Raw genomic sequence first — 21,332 nt, forward strand, 5'->3', positions numbered from 1 at the left:
GTCAATCATAGACTAAAGCTCTGCCCCTTTATTAGGCAAAGCTTTTGGCTGGCGTGACTGCCCAGCTTTTCTAAAATTCCAAAAAAATGCTCAGAGTGATGTGTTTCATAGACGATACTGCAGTGCTAACGAAACTGTAACAATGTATTGCAGTTGAATTTGTTTGATTAAAAAAATTAAGAAGGAGGAGGTGTACCTGGCATCTAAAAAACTGTGTACTGTTTTTTTCTAGCCACATCAACCAGTGCGACTAGTGGAGCCGGTTCAAGTTCCACCACTGCAGGAGCAGATGGAACAAGGGGACGCGGCGGCAAGGATGGGCAATGGTATTCATATTGCTTGCTTATTGACATTTACTATCACTCACTAGCTACAAGATGGTTGTCGTGATTAGATATGTGAACCCCACACATTACAGCTACATCAGTGATTGAGTTACTTATGGCCTCTTCTACCTGCATCTTAGCAAAAGCACACATAATCAATGCTAAAAACTAATAGATTGGTGGAAATGTGAAAGAACGAAAGGTTAAAAGAAAGAATTTGTGAAAAGTGTTAAATGAAAGGCTGCGTGGGTGGATGAAAAAGGATGTGTCAGTGAGTATTGAGTAAATGAATGGATTGGTAAGAGGATGATTGAAAGAAAGTGTGCATAGTGGGTACTGAACAAATGGGTAAAGAATTGTGAATTTGGGTGAAATACTGGGTGAGAGAAAGTAAAGCTTAAATCATGGTAGCTAGGGGTAAATATGGTAGGAAGAGTGAAAGGATGATTGAATATTTGCTTGGATGAATAAAGAAATGAGCTCTTCTTTAGAGGGGCATGCTTAGTTCTCACAAACTTTGCTTACTTTTTGTGTTTTTATCATTTATGGTTATCAAAGATATGGTTAAAAGTGGGAGGTATTTTAATTTGTGTTCTAATTCCTTGATTCCCTGTATTTGTTAAATGAGACGGATATGTATCCCATCATCATTCATTAACCCCCTTCCTGCCCATGGCATTTCACCACCCATGACTGATTTATTTTACACCTGTTCAGATTGTTCCCTTTATACTTTCATTATACAGTGACTGAAAAAGCCAAAGTTGAGGCACAAGATGTATTCATGATCAGTTATGCTCCTCTATTCTTCTATAGCAAAAACCCTTCCTGCCTGCCTAATTCCTCTGCTTTACTCTGCAGCAGAGTAAGTCATGTTTCTTTCCTTTCCTTACTGCCTAGCAAATGGATTTGTTGAAAAGAATTTGTGATGGTGGGTGAAGTCAGTGAGTAAAGTGAGACTAGTAAGTGCTCGATTTGAATTCAAGTTTGGCGTAGGGAATACTCTGAGATGAATGTGCCAAATGCAATCTATATAGCCCACACCTTTCCATTTAGTGCAGTGCATCGTTCCTCCCACTGTCTACTTACGACAGACAGGATGAATATATCAGCATTTTAAACATGACATGTGTGACATATCTTATTTATTCATCTGCCCCTTTGGAGTTAGGATAGAAAGTGAAAGGCATTTAGGGAAGAGCGGGGCCATTGGAATTAAAGGCAGATAATTGTCAGCTACAGCTGTCCAAGCTTCCCGAGCTGCAGACAGCAGCAAAGTACTCCAAGTGCTGGGCAGCATGCCTCCTATAATTTGGAACAACAACTTGTACTCTATATTGCACAATGCCTCACTTTTCATAAATGAGAGGCAATTATTTTTGTATTTTTCCACTAAATGTGTCTGTTCAGTTGTTAGAAAAGTCTTTAAAAGCAAAAAAAATTGAATGACTGTTTTTTAAATTTTTTTATCTGGTCTTATTCTGCCTAAATTCCTTTCTACCAGACAGTCAGTGCTTTTTATGCAAGGCATGTGAAGGTAAACAAATACAATTGGCCCTGTGACACTCTTAATCATAGTTACATCAGATTACAACCTCCCTAGAGGACCACTAATGTAGTGCTAGTGTGTAACCCACCACCTATCATTTAAAGAAGTGTTTGCACTGGCTCCGTGAAGTGCCTCACCTCTGTGTTCCTTGTAGGCATCCTGCTGCCAGATCTTGGGGGTGCCTGACTCCCTGCACTCCTGGTGGCCATCTTATGTAGGTGTCTTCCCTCTTTTTGTGTATTTTATGCTTTTAGTATTGGTCACTGTTCTTTTAGCTAATTTTATGTTGACAGTACGACCCTGCCACAGTGGAGCCTCTGCAGCTTTATGAGGTTGCTTGACCCTAGTTTGTTTTTTACTTTGACCTCCAGATTTTCATCGCGCAGCTGAGCGCTCCAACTCACGTCTCCTGCCACGCCCCCCCACCTATGGCGGTCAATATCTTGGGCAGGAAAGTGCATCCATTCAGCTGACTCGGGCTCAATGAAGTGCCTCACCTTAGTGTTCTTAGTAGGCAGCCTGCTGCCAGTTCTTGGGAGGTGCTTGGCTCCCCGCACTCATGGCGGACATCTTATTTGGGTATCTGCCCTCTTTTTGTTTATTTTATGTTTTTAGCATTGCTCACTGTTCTTTTAGTTAAATCTAAGTTGCCAGTATAAACCTGCCGCAGGGGAGCCAGTGACAGGTTTATGGGGTTATTGGACTCTGGTTTGTTTTTTTACCTTTCCCTCCATTTTTTCATTTTGCAACTGAGTGCTCTGACAAACACATCCTGCTACACCTCCTGCCTATGGTGGTCAGTATCTTGGGCAGGAAAGCTCGCCTGTACAGCAGATGTGTGCAGCAGGTGCACCACTGGTGCGCCAAAGGCAAGCCTGTCTGCACATGTCCATGTCCAGATTTTGCTGAATGCTGAAACCCCTGGTAGTTTCTCCTCAGATGATGGGCTACCTATAACCTACACATGTGAGATGCTGCTACCTTTTAATAGAGGTATGTTCACCAGCTGCGATATTCTGACACCTTCTATTAATAACACCGCTCCTGCTTTCATCTGCCAGCATTGCAGTCTCTACCTTCACTTAGAGTGTTCCCACATGCAGAAAGTGAAAAATGGCAGGGCTTCAAATTCCATTTCTTCATTTCCTCAGCCTAATAAACTAAAGGCCCACTCTTTCGTTAAACATGCTACGGAATTATGCTTCCTGATTGAGAACTATAACTTCTCTTTCGTCTTTGTTACAGAGATATGGGCTGACCCGTCCTCCGGCCACACGATTCTAACAGTGCTACATGACAATTTGGGCACTTTACGCCCTGACAGATTAGGAACGAGTGGTGGTGATCTGGCCATTATCTGCGATGCAGAATTTTCAATTTGATGTACTACCCTATCAGTGAGGATCTTGCCTTTTCCATAACAATCTCGTCCACGCAGTTATTTAAAGGTCTGGTCATATAACACCCACCAGGTCCCAGAGTGGCCTTCTCTCAGGAGATCTGCAGGTTGCTTCAAGCTAACATCTTACATTCTGACTTTACCATTGTAGGTGATTTGAACCATAACCTGGAAGACACACAGGGTACTGATACTGCTGAACTTCCCCATGCCATGTCTAGTTTGGGACTCTCTTTAATCTCAGCTGGCCCAACACACACAGGTGGACAACCCTAGGTGGGATTACTACCAACAATGCTGAGCTTCACAATACTAGCCTTCTTCCTTTGGCATGGCCAGGTCACTGCACTATTAACTTTGACGTCCATGCTAACTGCTCAGAACCAGCTATTAAAGCCCCTTCAATAACCCTAACTAACCGGGCGTGGAAAAATATTAAATCTTTGCAACTTTATAACCTGCTTGCTGACTCGCTCCCAGGTCATTCAGCTGACCCTGATGAAGTGGTGGCCTGCTACACCTTTGGGTAGACTCTGCCGTCAACACCCTGGCCCCAGTTAAGGTAAATAAATTAAAGAGCCAAAATCCTACTGCCCCATGGTTCTCATACAAACTTTGTGTCATGAAACAAACTTGCAGGCATTAGGAGAGGAAATGGAGACTTGACTACAGCAGACTATAATGCCCTAATTGCAAAGGAGAAGTCAGCATATTTTACTGACAAAATTGGATTGTCTGCAAACTCCACTAAGTAATTTTTTAAGACAATTGCAAAACTTACTACAGTTCCCAATAGCACCACTGCATGTCAGAGTCAAGCCTTTTCTAACCTGCTTCCCCATTTTTTTCAGAAGAATGTGGAAGATGTATATGGGGATTTTGCCACACCAAAACCCATCCCCTTTGTCCCCCCAGTACTCCTCTTCTTCCTTAGCCGATGGGCTTTGTTTGATGTGCTTGGTGCCCCCTTTTGAGGAAGAAGTTAAGCACCTTATCCACTCTATTAAATCTTGGTCACCACTATTTCCCTGCCCCCCCCCAAATTGTCAAACTTAGCTGCTTAAGTCATTGCCCCAGTTCTCAATAACTTTTACCAGACTCAGCCATTTCCAGCCCCTTGGAAGAAAGCATCAGTACTTCCGCTAAAGAAACCCAATCTAGACCCAAACGACCCAGCTAGCTATTATCCTAAATCATGTCTACCATTTCCTGCTAAAATCGCTGAACAACTTGTGTAGTACATTAACACCAACAATATCCTTGATGATACCCAGTTCGGGTTTCTTAGTACCCATAGTACAGAAACATTCTCATCAAGGACACGGAGGTAAATAGGTGGACTCTTGATGGAGGTGGGCAGGCTGCCCTCATCCTTCTTGACTTGTCAGCAGCTTTCAATATGGTTAACCATGGACTGCTGTTGGAATGGCTTGATTTCTTCTTGATCTCCCTAAGGAGCTATAACTTGACAAATTTGTTTTATCTTTTTTTCCATTCCCTGCAGGGTTCCGCAGAGTTCCTTACTTAGCCCTGTGCTATTCAATATATATGTGAAGTCTCTGATCAGCTCTTATAGCTTTTCATTCACGTCTTATGCTGCTGACACCCAATTCGTAGTCTCTTTTGCAAGTATCGATTATACCACTGGGACTAGTTTCTGTGAATACATATGCACCATTAGCACATGGAAGTCTAACGATTGACAAATATTAATTTCAAGCAAAACTGAAATACTGTTGATCACAAACTTATCTTTTTGGACTGATTCCTGATTGCCTCAGGAACGAGCCCTTTTCTGGCTGCAGTTTCCAAGGCCCACAATCTGGGAATCCTACTGGACAACATATTGCCAACATATTGTTCAATGAACAGGTTAATTCTTTAAATCCTTCTGCTTATTTTCTGCTTAGGACTTTAAAAAAGATCCACGGTCACTTAATGAAAGTGGCTGTGACTTCTTGGTTAATGTCCAAACTCGACTATTGCAATGGCCTCCTACTCTATGCTCAACAATTAGTTCTAAATTAACTCCATTCCCTACAAAATGCTGCTGCACGCTTACTCCTCAATATTACCAAATACCACCCGGTTGCTGATCACATCAAGCGCATGCATTGGCTTTCAGTCAGACAAAAGAATTGTTTTCAAAGTGCTCTGCATCACCTAGAAAACTCTGAATAGCCAAAGCTGCATTCTTTAAAGATAACATCAAATGATACAAACCAGACAGATCACTCAGATCAACAACACAGCTGCTTGTGTCTGTCTGTAGGTTCAAATGCCTGACCTAGGGTGGTAGAATTGTTTTTGTGAGCTTCCATGGTGTGGAATGCTTTGTCCATCTCAATCAAATCAGCCTCCATTCTTATTGCCTTCAGAAAAGCAGTTAACACCTGGCCTTTTAAGGTAACAGTGGATCTGTCCCATCCCAAGGTTATCTGATCAAGCCCTTCCTGAGCTTGCAGATAGTGTCTGAACACCTATGGGTATTAGTAGTACTTTATATATATTCCTGACATAACATAACAGAGCATTGTTTACAATTTGTCAATTTGCCTTTTTTTCTTCTTCTTTTTCTCGATATAGCTACTCCTGTTTGACACTCACCACCAACCAGGCAGGTGATGACAGCATGTCTGTGGCAACGGAGTCTGGGGAACATCCAGGCCAAATATCAGAGGCTGGTGATCCTGGAGGAGGAAGAGGCCGAAGCAGCTGCCTAAGACCCAGGACCCAGCAAAGCAGCATGCCAGCCCAAGGCCTTCCAGCAAGTACATCCTCGGCACTAGCTGTCAGGGACCCTGGCTGCAACTGCTGCTGTACCCTCCCACTCTCACAGGGCACCGCATCTTGCACATAGAAACCCGTCTCACCAGCATTGAGCAAAGCCTGGACCAGCTTGGACCCATTTTGACAGTGCCCTCTTTTACGCCCTTTTTTAAATGTATTTGCTGTGATGGGAGGGACTCATTGTGAGTAGAGAGGATAGTGAGGGATTTGTGATGGACTTTGGACTTTTTGTTGGACTTTTTGGGGATGGGTTATTTGTTAGGAAGAGGGGTAGGACTGTTGTGGATGAAGAGGGAGGGTTTTCTATTTGTAAATAGATAAATGATTTTACATTATTTGTGCTTCAAATCTTTGTTTTGGTGTTTTAGACTTTTAGTTTGCACTGCTGTCTTTTAGTATAGTATAGCTTGATTTTTACTCTGCTAAATAAGTGTATGCCATTTACATATACCTTGGCTCTAGTGCCCTTCGTAACTATATACTGACCACTAGGTGATGCTTGTCCTTGTCTATTTTGCCCACAGAAACCTAATACACACAGACAACATCTTCCTCAGTAGGAGTTAATTACTAACTCAGTAAGTTCAATTAAATCCATAGTTCTTCTCGTACCTGAATAGATTAAGTGAGGGAGCTTTCTTATTGCAGCATTTTTCCTAACGTGGCATCTTAATCTATCTTAATAGAAGCCGGCTAGCATGCTAACATGGAAGACAGAAGGTGCCACTTCCACTTATACAAACTCCAACTGCAGGATTATTTAAAGGTTTATCCATCACTGTCAAGCAGATAGAAAGAACACAGCGAGCTAGTGGGTCATATATCAGAACTTTAGGAAGACTGAGACCAGACTACAACAATGACAGCATTAATCACACAAAAAATAAGATCATATGATATTAAAATCTAGCAATACCAATTCCTTCCGAGCATTGGTGGGGAGCTATAAAACTAAACTTTGGAAATGAAATCATGGAGTGAGGGGAAGTGGACTCAGATCCAAGAGTGGTTGGAGCAGTTTAAGTATTAACGGAACACACACACAAGGCATGAATGATGATGTTGATGGTGCAGGTGTGGGATATTGTTCAGGTAATAGAAGGATAGAAGGTCATGCAGTGAGTTGGTGTTGCTTTCAATACATCTGCCCCAGCAGGTGTGTGATTCATTTATGGTGTCAAATTAGGTCACACCTCAATAAATCACACAGTATGAGGGAAGATTATTAGGGGCTCAATGAATGGATGGGAAACAGGATTTGTGGAAAGGTGTGACAAAGACAAACACTACACAAAATATACCACAAGAACATTTGTAGGGGTACTGTGCAGCACACCATCATCAATCTATTATGAAATGAAAGGAAGGGATAAGTATGACACAGTTCACTTAAATGCATTGCATAGCGTCCTTATGCCTCAGAAAGATCACAGATAGTGATAGATCCAAGTGTTATGCCTTCAAGTTTTGAAATATGAAAGATTGAATTTAATCTACCTAGTTCTAAAAAATATGATTGTTAAAATTAAAATTTATTGCCAAATTGGGCGATGCATCTCCATTCTTCTTGGAATGCCCGCCACTCTTGGGTGCATGTCTGAACCTGTCTGGGAGGTCAGCTGGAGTCTTGAGCTTTCCCCAAGTCTTGCTCATGTAAGAGAAGTCTAGGAGAAGGCCTGAGTATTAAAAAAACAGTAGCTGTAATAGAGAGTAAAGGAGAAGGACAAAAGAAAGCAAGGTAAACTTCATGAGGCGTTAGGAGTGTATTAATAAGACACTGATTCATAGCGAGAACATAGGAGGAGTTTCACATTTGAGCCAGCAATGCAAAAAACACATACTCAGCAGCATTTCCAAACGAATACACCCAACACAATTCCCAGAGCTGAGTGAGTACTAGGCCTCAGAGACTTCTCCATCATCATGGGTTCTCTTTGAAGTTGATAACTTTCTTCTTCTAGCTGTTTAGGTAGGTGCACCCTGAGCTCTCGAATCCTCCTCCCCCAGATTATGAGTAGCTCATTCCCAGTCCCCATCCTAACAAGGTGGACCTGTGAAGTGTAGTGCTGTTGAGGAAGAACTGGAGAAACAGAACTGGAGTATTTTGTGTAGATTTGTGTTTGGTAAGTAATGTGGCTGGTCTGTTCTGAGGAAGCAGAAAAAAGGGGTGGACCATGCTGGTAAATTTAATTATGTTTTAAAGGCCAGTTAGCCCCCAAACATTGCAAATCATCAGAAACAAGTTTACAAATTTCTTGAACTTGCTCCCACCCTGTCAGCCACCCCATACATCAGTTTTTACTCACAAATTCACAATCACGCAATGTAGCACCACTCATTGGTGCAATAGTTACTTGGTAGTTACCTCTTCCAATCCAAGCACGGTGGTTGAGCCAGATATCTACTATTTGATGGTATCAACACTTTGGAATTTGGCATTGGGACTGGCAGTCTTTTAATGAATGATCTTCTAGGGCAGCCCTGCTAGGTGGTGTAAAAAAAATAGGATAGGCAATGACACGTAAGGGAGGCAGGTATCATCTCCAATGTACTGAAGGGTATATGTGGGCTTCTTCACTTCACACAGGTCCAACTCTAATTCAGGCTTATATTTGGCTATAAAATGTTGGGGCAGCATACATCCAACACAAACATAGGCCCATACTTATACTTTTGTAGCACCACATTTGCACTGCTTTTTGATGCAAAAGTGGTACAATCTTACAAAATACAATTGAATTTTGTAAGTTTGCACTGCTTTTGTGTCAAAAAATGACATAAATGCGACACTAAAAAGTATAAATATGGGCATAATGTTCCACTAGAATTGCTTACTTTTTTTTTGCAAAGAAAGAGAGAGAAAAAAGTTGGTATGCTCAGTCTGGGAAATAGAGTTTGTCCTCAGACTCTGGTGGTTCTCCCAGACGTTGGTCAGCTAACATGCTTGATTTTGACTAATCATCCCCTTCCTCCACCTGCGGTATTTCAGAAACGGTGTAATCAGGTGGTATAAAATGCTGGTTCATTCTGATCATTATCAATCTCTCCACGTTTTGAGGTGAGAGACTGGTCCTTCTCAGTATAAAAACGTAACCAGCTGCACTGAACACACATTCAGCACATACGCCAGCTACAGAACAAACCAGAAACTTTATTGCCAGCCAGCTGAGCTGTGGCCAATGGTGCATTTTCCCATACCAATAAACCAATGGGTTTTAATCAACATACACCTCTTTTGGGTCATCCAGATAGTCCTGAATCATCCTCTGAATGGCCATTGGTGCTTCCACTTGCTGAACTGCTTTATCCTTTTCCTCTGCACTGGACTCAAGACCTGTCACTTGAAACCACACCAATGTAGAGGTAGGGTCTAAGTCTTCTGTTCCTGTTGTTGTCAGTTTTCTTGTTGTAGGGTTGGTGGATGTGAGACAAGACTGCCCTCACTGGAAGTTGAAGCCAGCACCCCAGGACTGTAGAGTAGGACTCCTAGTTTCAGCCTTCTTCTTCCAGTTCTCCTGCTTGCTCAACAATCCACCTCTTGTATTGTGGAACATCCCCTTCAGAAACAGGAATAAAATTTATTCACATCCCTGAATACAAACCTTTCAGACACCTTCTTTAGCTGCTTCTGTAGCAGAAACAATAATGGGATAGTTTGGCCAATTGTACTGTCCTTCTTGTTAACTTCCAGCACGAAAACCTCAAAAGGGGCAGCATCTGTGTGAGGCATTTAACTAGGCTCCATTTGTCTGCATCCATGGCAATAGCTTTCCCAATTGCATCAGCTCCTTTTTGAATGACATAGTCATACTGCTCAAACAGACCTTGCAACATTTAATGGGTTAAATTCCAGTGGGTTGGCACCTTCTGTATCAGGTCTTTAACAGGGAATCTGTTACCACAATGAATAATTTGCAACTGTTTCTGGGGTTTAAAATAATGGCTGAACTGAGTGCACATGCATCTGTAGGTGACCCGTATGTTGCTGACTATGTCTTCTTTTTTAAGAAAGTCTTGCACAACCAGGTTGATGCAGTGCGCCAAACACAGAACCCTGAAATAGCCACCATCTGCAACAGCCTTGAAAATATGTTACTGCCATTGTCTGTGGGAACACATCCAATTCAAAAACCTCCAGGTCACATCCATTCAGACACCTTGCTTTTATATTCCTCCAAGATGTTTGCAGCTGTGTGTGATTGCCACCGCAAGCTCTTAACAATTTCTTCAGAGCCAAGACCTGTAGGTAGCTTTTGTTTTACCCTCACAAAAGAGATCCAGTGTGCACTAATGCACATGTAAACAGTCATGAACTGGTCCACATATCTGTCGTCAGGTAGAGAGTGTGGACAACACTGATGCAAAGCTTGCCTAACCAATTGCAGCACATCATAATGCACTGCTGAAACAGCATATCTAGCAAAATAGGTCTGACTTGAAACATTCCATTAACTCCAAGAATCTCACTCCTGCCATAGAAGAAAAAAGGAGGCAGTCTACGGCTAGACTTTTTGCCAGCTTCACATTGTACACATATGCCATTCGGTGGTTGTGGTTGTAGGGTCCCTCCTGCCTAAACATGCCCATCATTTTAGCCTGGATTTTCTTCTTTCCTGGGACCACTGATGCAGGTGACTTTTGAGAGTTGTAGACACAGTGCACCTCATGGTGCTGTCACTGTATGCCATGGTGTCTCCATCTAACTCTGAGTCTTTCTCTGCCATTATGAGGTCACTGAGGTGGGTGATTCTAATGCACTAATGGAGACAGAGCTGCTTTGCGTGAGGATGTCTGCCTCTTGTTCCTCACCTTCCACCACGATTAGCACACTTGTAGCTGATGTTTCCTGGCTCTCCTCACGTTCACCACCGCAAACACATTCAGCTATTTTTAATGGTGGTCCTCCCTCAGGATTGTGTGAAATTTTTTCATATGGGTTATCTGGGCTCCAGTACCATAATGTGAACCAGCCATACTTCTACAAACACTTGCGTGGTGACAGGAGCTTATGACAATGTTCTCCTCCTGTTTGTTAATCGTAAAAAAGCCCCAAACTGAGGAGGAGTACTTTCTTATTGGGCCACTGCCAATGCCTGAAGAAGAAATGGAGGTAAGTGGGTGTGTTGATTGCCTCTTTGTAGTGCTTACTTCTACTAAGGTATGGGTTGGTGCAGGTCTCTACTGGGGCCTTAGGAATGTAGGAGCTGTAAGTGCTGCTTGTGCCACATCCCTCGGAGCAGGTTGGATAGTAATGTTGGACTCCGCTGTGCCAGCTTCCACAATGATTAGCTCATCATCATTATCCTCCTCCTCATCATCCCCTTCCATGATTCTAAAGCTTTCTGGGGCTTTTCTTCTCCATTGTCTCTCTTGGCGTCTTCCGGACTCTGGGGTCCACTCCATGTCCCTATTATTGTTATCAGAAGTGGTACTTGAAGAAGATGGTGGAGTAGTACCTTTCCTTTTTCTTGCTGTAGATCTGGGAGCCATTGATTGTAAAATAAGAGGTTCTTGTTCAGCAGTAAGCTTGACCTCCTGTTCTGCTCCAACTTTGGGAAGATCTGGCTGTGGCTGCTGTTTACTTTACTCAGTTTCCTGAAACGATTGTGTACTACTTTGCAAAAGGGACAAATCTAATTCAATATCACTTCTCGTAAGCATTGCCATGATTGCAGTGGCCAGGCACACCTCTCCCAGAAAAGGTTGCGGTTGGAACGCCATTGGCGGAAAGCTGCTTTTTCTTCTCACTGGCTACTTTTTGGCTACTTTTTGGGGAACAACTTTCTTTGGGGCTATCATAAGCTCTAGGTTGGCAGTGGCACTTAGATGCGCAAGCAAAAGTGTTTGGAGGACTGATGTAACTGTAAAGCCTTCTTTTTGGCAGTACTGCAAGTGATATGGGGTCTCTTCTCTTGTGCACCTAAAACAGCCAAACAAGAAAAACATGTAGGGGCATTGTTGCCGGTTGAAATAGTATAGACAAATGAAATCTTAGTGTGGTTGGTTACTTATGCAATAAATACCAATCTAATCAAACATTGTAAAGGTAAACCACATGCTTTATCTCCATCTGTTTTAAAGGAGACACCTGGGGTAGTCAGAGAGAGGAATATTCCTATAAATAACCTATGGCAGCAAGGTGGTCCAGAGGAAATTGAATAATCATTAACAAAATGAATTGTGCTTTTGATTTGTCTACAGTGCTCCGCAGCCAGGTTGTCCTAGAAGAAATGGAATTACACTAAAGAGACTGAATGCTGTAGTGCAGCTGTATATCTTTGGTGCATGGATAGATGGAGGAATGGACAGATGTGGATGATGGATAAAGGCACAATGCTGAAATAAATAAAAATGAACAGAAAACTAAACATTTTTTTTACACAATTAAAAACTGAAATCTAATATTAAAATAAAACCAAAATGTTAAACAATACATTTAAAAATAAAAAAAATCAAATAAAACAGGTAAAAAAATAAAACAGTATACAAAATAAAATATAAAAATTAGAATAAAAAAGACATTAAAAATAAAAAAATGAAATAAAACATTAAAAGAAAAAACAAAAGCAAATTAAAATATATATATTTTTTTTAAAAAAGAACACTAATTAACAAAGTTTGTGAGTCAGCTAACATGAAAGACATACTGCCAGCCATTCACACGTTGCAACAACGAAAACAAGGAGCAAGGAGGCATGGAGGCATGGCAAACAAAGAACTCATTCAAGCCTATGGCAAGGGACACTGATTGGATGGACAAAATGGCTACCAGCCAGCCACATGGTAAAACAACAACAATAAGGAGCAAGGAATGCATTATAAACAAAGGACACTTGCAAGCCTATGGCAAGGGACACTGGCTGAATGGACAAAATGACTGCCAACCAGTCACATAGTCAAACAACAACAAGGGGCAAGGAGACATGGCAAACAAAGAACACATGCAGTCTATGTCAAAGGGTCACTGGCTGTATGCATACAATGGCTGCCAGTCACATGGTCAAACAACAACTACAAGGAACAAGGGGCCAGATGTAGCAAACTTTTGCGAGTCGCAAATGGCCCGAATCGCAATTTGCGACTCCACAAAATCGGAAATGGGATGCAAAAATCCCATTTCCGACTCGCAAAAAGCGACGCGAGCCTTTACCGACTCGCAAAATTTGCGACCCCATTTTGCGACCCGCAAATAGGAAGTCGCAATTTGCGAGTCGCAAACCATATGCAATAGCATCTCGCAAATTGCAAAAAGCCCATTTTGCACTTCCAATTTACCACCAACTCAGAGCAGGTGGTAACCATTACCAAAGTATAAAAGGAGACCCAGAAGGCATCTGGGTTACTCAAGATGGCGGAGATATACCTGATAGCAGTGAGGAGGAGAGCCCACGCTGCCCAGCAGAGGAGGAGGAGGAGCCAGAGACAGGAGAAGATATACAGAACAAGGCAGACACTCTTCCAGCAAACTGAGGAGGAAATATATGATAAATATAGACTTAGCAGCGCAGCTATACTAGATCTGATAGAATTAATCAAACCACAGCTAGAACGCCAGACTGTGCGCGGCTGCGCCATCCCTACGCATGTGCAAGTGCTATGCTCACTGCACCTCTTGGCCTCGGGTAGCTATCAGGGGGTCATTGCTGTGGCAGGTGGGGTATCCCAGAGTGCACTCTCACGGTTCTTCAGGGCATTCCTAGACGCCTTACTCACACACATGTCCCAATACATATACCTGCCCAGGAATGAGGCAGAAATTACCAGCACCAAGTTGGAATTTTACAGGATTGCCAACTTCCCCCATGTCATAGGGTGTGTAGACGGGACACACATACAAATATGCCCTCCTGCAAACCTGGAATATCTGTTCCGGAATAGGAAGTGTACCCACTCACTCAACATACAGGTGGTATGTGACGCCCATTATGTCATCACTGACATGGTTGCCAAATTTCCAGGGAGTACTCATGACTCCTACATTTTTAGGCACAGTGGGATACACCAATGCCTGGAACATGGGGAGTTTGGAGACTGATACCTCCTAGGTAGAGCTGAATACACCTTGAAGACATGCACACAGGTCAATGTGCAAACCACCCATGCCTTGCTAACATTGTACATTTTGTGCCAAACAGGTGACAGTGCATATGCACTACGTCCATGGATACTAACTCCGTACTTAACACCCAGCAATGATTCCGAGTGCACATAAGAGGACCAGGAACATAATTGAACATACCTTTGGACTGCTGAAAGCAAGGTTCAGATGCCTCCACCGAAGTGGAGGTGCCCTCCAGTATACCCCAATAACAGCTTTCAAAATAATTGTTGCATGAGCTATCCTGCACAACATTGCCACCAGACGTGGGCTACCTCTCACCCCTGAAGACCCAGATTCTGAGGATGAAGAGCAAGAGCTACCACATCGCCATCATGGGGATAGGAGCATCGCAAATCAAGGCAGACTGAGACGGGAACACATTGCAAACCAATACTTTGGAAGGTACGTGCTCACTTTTACCATACTCACCAATGTCGCACACAAAGATTCCAGGTGTTAAGTGGAAAGAACAAGTGATTTAATAAGTACAAATAACAAAACTATGTACAATAGGAACAGTTCAGGGTCTTCAATAGTCCACCTGGCATGGGACACATTGACGTCATGTGCCCCAACCCCAGGACTGTGTGGAGCTCAAACCCTACGGCGGGCTCGGCCAGCCTGGCTGGTACTAGGGGGTCAGCAGTGCCCTACCTTGTGCTTCCACTGCGAAGCACCCTGGTGTCACCGGCAGAGACACTGCTGACAGTGGAGCCCTCCTCACTGGCCTGTGGCGTGTCGCCTGTGCCCCTGGCCACCTGCCGTGCCTCCATGAGGTCCATAGCATGGCTGAGACGGCCCAGTCCCCTTGCCACGTCACCAGCAAAGTGGCCCATGTCCACCTAAGGCTGACTGTGCGCCTAGACAGACCTGTTGTGTTCACAGCCAGCCTTACTATTGAAGAGGACATCCTGTCCAGGCGGTGCAGCAGCTGGCGGTCCCTGCGCTGTGCACTCTCAGTCTGCGTTAGCAGTCCTGCCACTACTTGGCGCATGGAGAGTGCAAGGTAACCCATGTTGGTATTGATCACCTGCAACTCCGAATGTACCAGCTGCATACTGGTGCCATGATTGCGTTCAAAGCGCCGCAATGCCCCACTAATCCTCCTCAATTCTTGTGTTTGCAGGCGCTGACCCCGTAGAAGTGCGGCCTCGGTTGGTGATGTGGAGGCATGCCCTGACTCTGCCTGCCGCTCTGATGTTGATGTTCCACGTCGCCTGCGAAGCGGTGGAGGCCCTGTGTTGTCTCCCGTGGCACTCTGGCTCGTACCTGGTGCAGGCTCACACACCACTACTGCAACAGGTGTTTCCTGAGGGGACATGGTGTCGGTGGTACAGGTAGCAGTGGTGGCTGGTCCTGTTCCCTCATGTGCCTGCTGGCTGACCAGTGGCCCCTGGCTGCTTGGGCTGGTGGGGGTGTCTTGTGGGAGACCTGTGGGACATAGGGAACACACTGTCAGTATCTACTATCTGTTATCAACTTCCTAATAAACTATTGCCTATGAACTGCCTACTTGACTACATTGCCCATAATGCATCATTCTGGTGTTTGCTACTCTGAAATGGAGCTATTTTGGGTGTGCATGCTCCTTTGTACAAGGTGGGTGGGGGTATGGCATTAATGAGGGTACATGCATGTCACATGGTACTCACCGGTTGATGGTCCTGTCTCAGAGGTGTCCAGATCTCCCATCCCGCTTACAGCCTCAGGCTCTAGGGTCTCTTCTACCCTTTCCTCCAGGGGTGTGGGTGGTGGTACTGTCGATGGTCCCCCTCCTGTGCCTCTCATCTCCCGAAGCCGCTCTGCCACCCTCTCTTTGGTCCGGGAGCGCAAGTCGTACCACCTTTTTTTAAATTCTTCCACACTCCGGTGGCTGACCCCCAGGGAGTTGACTTTGTACTGGATCTCCTGCCAGAGTCTTCTCTTCTCTGTCTCTGGCACGGTGAGGGCTGACCTGCCAAACAACTGGTCATGGTGCTGACAGCACTCCTCTGTCAGCACCTCCAATTCTTTTTCAGCAAACTTAAGTTTCCTCTTCCTTGGGTTTTCAGCCATGGTTGCAGGAGCTCTGTTTGTTTGCTGTGCTGAAGTAGAAATGGGTGTGGTCCTCCCTCCTCCCAGGTGTATTTTTAAACTTCCTGGCTGTGATGTCATCATCATGTGCCAGAAAGTGTTTTCCAGAGTGTTCTGCAGCACCTGCATTCAATTTTCGGCACAGTCGCAATTTGCGACACCCACTCGCAAATTGTGTGTCCGTTTTTTGATCGGTCGCAAAAAGCGACCTCGCAAACAGCGGACTCGCTATCTGCGGTGTGACGAGTCGCAAAGTGTCCTCGCATTTTCTACCTGCATTGCAGTTAGCGAGTCGGAAATTGCGAGTCGCAAAGAATCGCATTTTGCGAGTCGCTAATTTTTCCCTACCTACATCTGGCCCAAGGAGAACAAAGAAGAACGCATGCAAGCCTACAACAAAGAGACACTGGTTGGATGGACAAAATGGCCTCCAGCCACATGGTCAAATAACTGTGAACAAGGAAGAATGGAGAACAAAGAACACATGCAAGCATACGGGAAAGGGAGGTTGGCTTTATTGACAAAATGGCAGCAAGCCACATGGTCAAACAACAACTGCAACCAACAAGGCATGGAGAAAAAAGAACACATGCAAGCCTATGTGTAGAAGATGACCCCTGACCACACTTCACGAACAACAAAGAGAAATGTTGGATGATGCCAAGTGCACGCACACACACACACATATATATATATATATATATACTGGCCATAAGCAGACCTGGTGGTAATAACACTGAAGAAAAGTGACCATCTTTAATTCAGCAATGTAAAACGTAAACAAAATTACTGAGCTACATAAATGTCACACAGGCAAACATCCTCCAATACCATTAAATATTCCTCCACCCCATGTACACTTTTGGCAAAAAAAAAAAAATGAAATGCAAACAATAGCCAACATTTTTTATTACTCAAATCCTACCCCTGGCCTAAATAAAGTTTTAAAAAGAGATACCATTGAAACATCTATTTCATACACTGATGACTTCTAGTGCTGGCTCCCCAAGGCTAGGTGGTCCTGTGCCAATCCAGGTCACATACTAAAACAATATTGTAAATGTTACAAACATATTGAAAAGGTACTGAGCTGTCCAACAATCTTCCTTTACAAAAGGTATAAAATCAAATAAATGCAAACTAAATAACAACTAGGCCCATACTAAAGCTCCAGGCCACCAGCCACCATAAAATTTACAAATCTAACTAAAGTACAAAGAAATACTGGTGCATGTCCAAAAAAATGAGTAACACCCTTATACAATAGATTCTGAACTTACTTGTGTGATTCAACATAAACAAAGTCCTTCAATCCAAAGGTATATCTAGGAGACAAAGATAGTGATCCTTCTACCTTGAAATCCAACTAAAAAGTGACCAGGTGGACAAAGCACTGGGAGGAGCCTGCAGGGCAGGAATAGGAGGTTGGAGTCTCTGACGCACTTCCTTCCTGTTTGAAAAAAAAAACTTCTCAGTCTGAAAAACAAATTGCAGGGTACATTGGAGAAGAAAATCTAGTCACAAATATCTTTTTGAATAGATTCAGTGGCATCTTGAGTAAAAAATCTACTCTAGAAATTAGTTTACACTTGTGAGCAGCACTGTTGTGGCCACTGGCATGGCCAGAAGCAGTGTGAGTGAACACAAAGTCTCATTCACACGCTAGCTGCCTGGGAGTATCGTGGTGCTCATGAGAGAGTGCCAGAGCCCCATCTCATGAGCGCCAAAAACTCTGCTCTGCGCCGAGTGATGAATTCAGGAACTCTGTGCTACTCCGCGTAGCGCACAGTGCTCAAATTCTGCAAACTCAACTGGCAGGATGGAGTTCTATGCCCAGGCCTACATGTTGGGAAACCTTCATGTATATAGAAAAAGTAGGAGTATTACACATATGTAGAGTAGCTAACAATACAAATGTAGTTATTGTGTCCTTGTTACTCCTACACTAGGGAGGCATATATGGGGATATTGAGCAAATCACCATGTCCTTGTACTTCTTGAAATTTATTAGATGCATTCGGTGTTGCATGGATAAACTCAACATGAAGCCCATGTGAAATATCATTGATATAGAATAAGGTATGCAACACTTTGCACTATCTTGCCTTTGTCCTTATGTATGAGGCCATTGTTCTGCTTTCCTACATATCTCCTATCGGAGCTTACAGAACCTCTCTGGAATGCACTTCTGAGTTCAAAGAAGACCTTTATTGTTGTTAATTCTCCCCCACCCACAAGTTCCTGAGAGATGAAATTAGTAGATTTCAAGCACACGTTTAAAAGAGTAGCTGCAGCAATGAAAGCAAAATATATCATAACTTCAAAGCAAAGCATAAAAGTCAAATTCATCACCGTATGGGCAAGGCGGTAGGGCCTAAAGCTTCATCTTTCTGGGGTCTGCAAGTTGATGACTCCGGTCAACTGCGAGAAAGAGATTATCTACCCAAACGGGAGACTGGCAACTGACGTCTAGCTCCAGCCGGAAGTCAAGCAGATTCGAATCCATCTCACGGTAGCCCAGAGTCATCCTTAAAAGCAAGCTCAGTGTGAGATCTGAACGACCTTGGAGAATGGCCAGTTCTCCTGAGCTCTTCGTTCTCAGACTGGATTGCGAGGTAAACACAAAATCTACGTGCTCTTATCAGCTAAGGTCTGGTGTGAAGAAAACAGCTTGGTTCATCTTGTGGAAAAACACAGCTTGGAAAAAACACAGACATCTCTGCAATGTCTCAACTGCAATGTCTAACTCCACGTTAAAGTCAATAGGCAGCTAACCTAAATATCAAATGTAATGTCTAATATCATGTCAAAGCCAATAGGCAGCTGAGCTGAATACAAAATGTAATGGCTAATGCCATGTCAAAGCCAATAGGCAGCTAAACTGAATACAGAAAGTAATGGCTAATGCCATGTCAAAGCTAATAGGCAGCTGAACTGAATACAGAATATAATGGCTAACTCCATGTTAAAGCCAATAGGCAGCTAAACTGAACAAAACATATAGGGGGTCATTACGACATTGGCGGGCGGCCACCACCGCCCGCCAAGCGTTAACCGCGGCCCCCATTACGACATTCCCACTGGGCCCGCGGGCGCAAACCAAGTTTGCGCCCGCCGGCCCAGCGGGGATGAGGCCGCAATATAGGAGCCGGCTCCTAATGGAGCCTGCGGTGTTGCGGCCGTGCGACGGGTGCAGTTGCACCTGTCGCGCTTTTCACTGTCTGCTATGCAGACAGTGAAAAGCTGGCCGGGGCCCTGTTAGGGGGCCTCTGCACTACCCATGCCAGTGCCTGTTAAGGGGCCCCAGGACACCCCTTACCGCAAGCCTCTTCCTGGCGGTGCAAACCGCCAGAAACAGGCTGGCGGTAGGGATGTCATAATCCCCAAGGCATACCTCTGCCAACTAAAGACCCAATTTCTAATGTATTACTTTAGGAGGTGTATGGTCCTGCATCTCCTAAGACATTGTCTCTCCTACTGAGACAGTAGCATGCATGGTTCAGCAGGACACAGAGCAGGATGGTAAAGAATAATTGCCCTGGCTCATAACAAGACCAGATTTCATTTAATACTTGGACTTTGGGCCTGATTTAGATGTTTGCCGTAACAGTCTGGTTGTCCACTTTTCCACTGTAAACCTGCCCACCTGCCGTATTTAGATGTTGGTGGTCCCACAGAAGAAAGACCACATTCAAACCGTCTCTGCCAAGAAACATTAGCTGCGTCAATTGTGGGAAAGGGAAAATGGGATGCCCGTGAGATTTAGAGTGCCTTTGCACCAAGGAAGAAGCAGTGGTCCAAAAAGGGCGAAAACCCACCTTTTTAGCACTCCCACCCTATCATTCACTGGTCACGACTGGACATCACCTGCCCTCACTGCTGCCACACACCCACAGAGAAAACGCAACCTCCCTCACCCGGTTGTTGTACTTCTAGGTAGGGACACCACATTTCCAGGGTACTTTGAGCTGACATCGCATGAGACATGGGGACTACTGGACAGTAATTTGCATATGCCAGGAATGCAAGTGGGTCAGACACAGGTGGGGGCACACGGGTAGACAACACATAACAAACATATATACAACTGTCATTATGATGAGATGTGATTGGCAGGGTGAGGTGCGGGTATGTGTGCTTGTGTAGCTGAGTGTGCAGTTGTGTTTTGGATGTGCGGTGTGTGGGTGCAGTGACAATGGTTTGTGTATGTTGTGTCATGGATGTGTGTCAATGTGTGTTTTCAGCATGTACGGGTTGTGTTGTGTCAGACTGGCAATGGTTAAAAGTTTATAAGTGTTGTGTTTTTTAGTGTGTAGTGAGAGGGTGTATCTATGACTAAAGGACAGTGTGTGTGGGGGTCACCTACCTCTCTTCCAAAGCTGCTACCATTATATGTAGTCCTTTGGGTCCCACTGCCGTCTCCTACCATCAGCAAACCACTGCCAGTACAACACCTGCAGGACTCTAACATCCAAATACAGCTGGTGGAACACCATCACCTTGACCGTCTTCTCAGGCCTGCCGCTGACGCGACTTGGTGGTAATACCACCATCATAGAAAACAGGCCCTTTGTTTTGAACATTTGGCTATGGTTTATAACATTTCATTTGAGATGCTCCACCTATGCTGATGAACCCTTCTTAAATTAAGGCAGCATTTATGCCTGTTCATAATTGGAAGGAGGTGGGTGTAGGTGCTTGAGGAACCCTGTAAATATTTATTCTCCACTGCATATGCCAAGGGAAAGATTTGGTCCTGATTGAGCAAATGGCGACTCATCTCCTGAATTCGTCTGAATGAGCTGCAGGACTTTGCTATGGCAACTAGTAATCTTTTCCCTGTCTTTTTAGCAGTATCACTCACTCAACCCTAATGTGACTTTCAGGAAAAGATTCTGGCATTCTACAAGATGGCTGTAGTCACTGAGATGGTCATTCAGGGTCTCTATTCATATCCCTGAGCACATGGCCCATTCTGTGTTGTAAATACCATATCACATGCCATGCTGGGTTGACTTAAGGACATCTGTGCCTTGGCTGATGCAAGTGATGTGAGGCCTGTGGCTCACTTGGCGATTTCTGTTGATGTAATGT

This window comes from Pleurodeles waltl, chromosome 2_1, assembly GCF_031143425.1.
Source record: "Pleurodeles waltl isolate 20211129_DDA chromosome 2_1, aPleWal1.hap1.20221129, whole genome shotgun sequence".
NCBI classification, from domain to species: Eukaryota; Metazoa; Chordata; class Amphibia; order Caudata; family Salamandridae; genus Pleurodeles; species Pleurodeles waltl.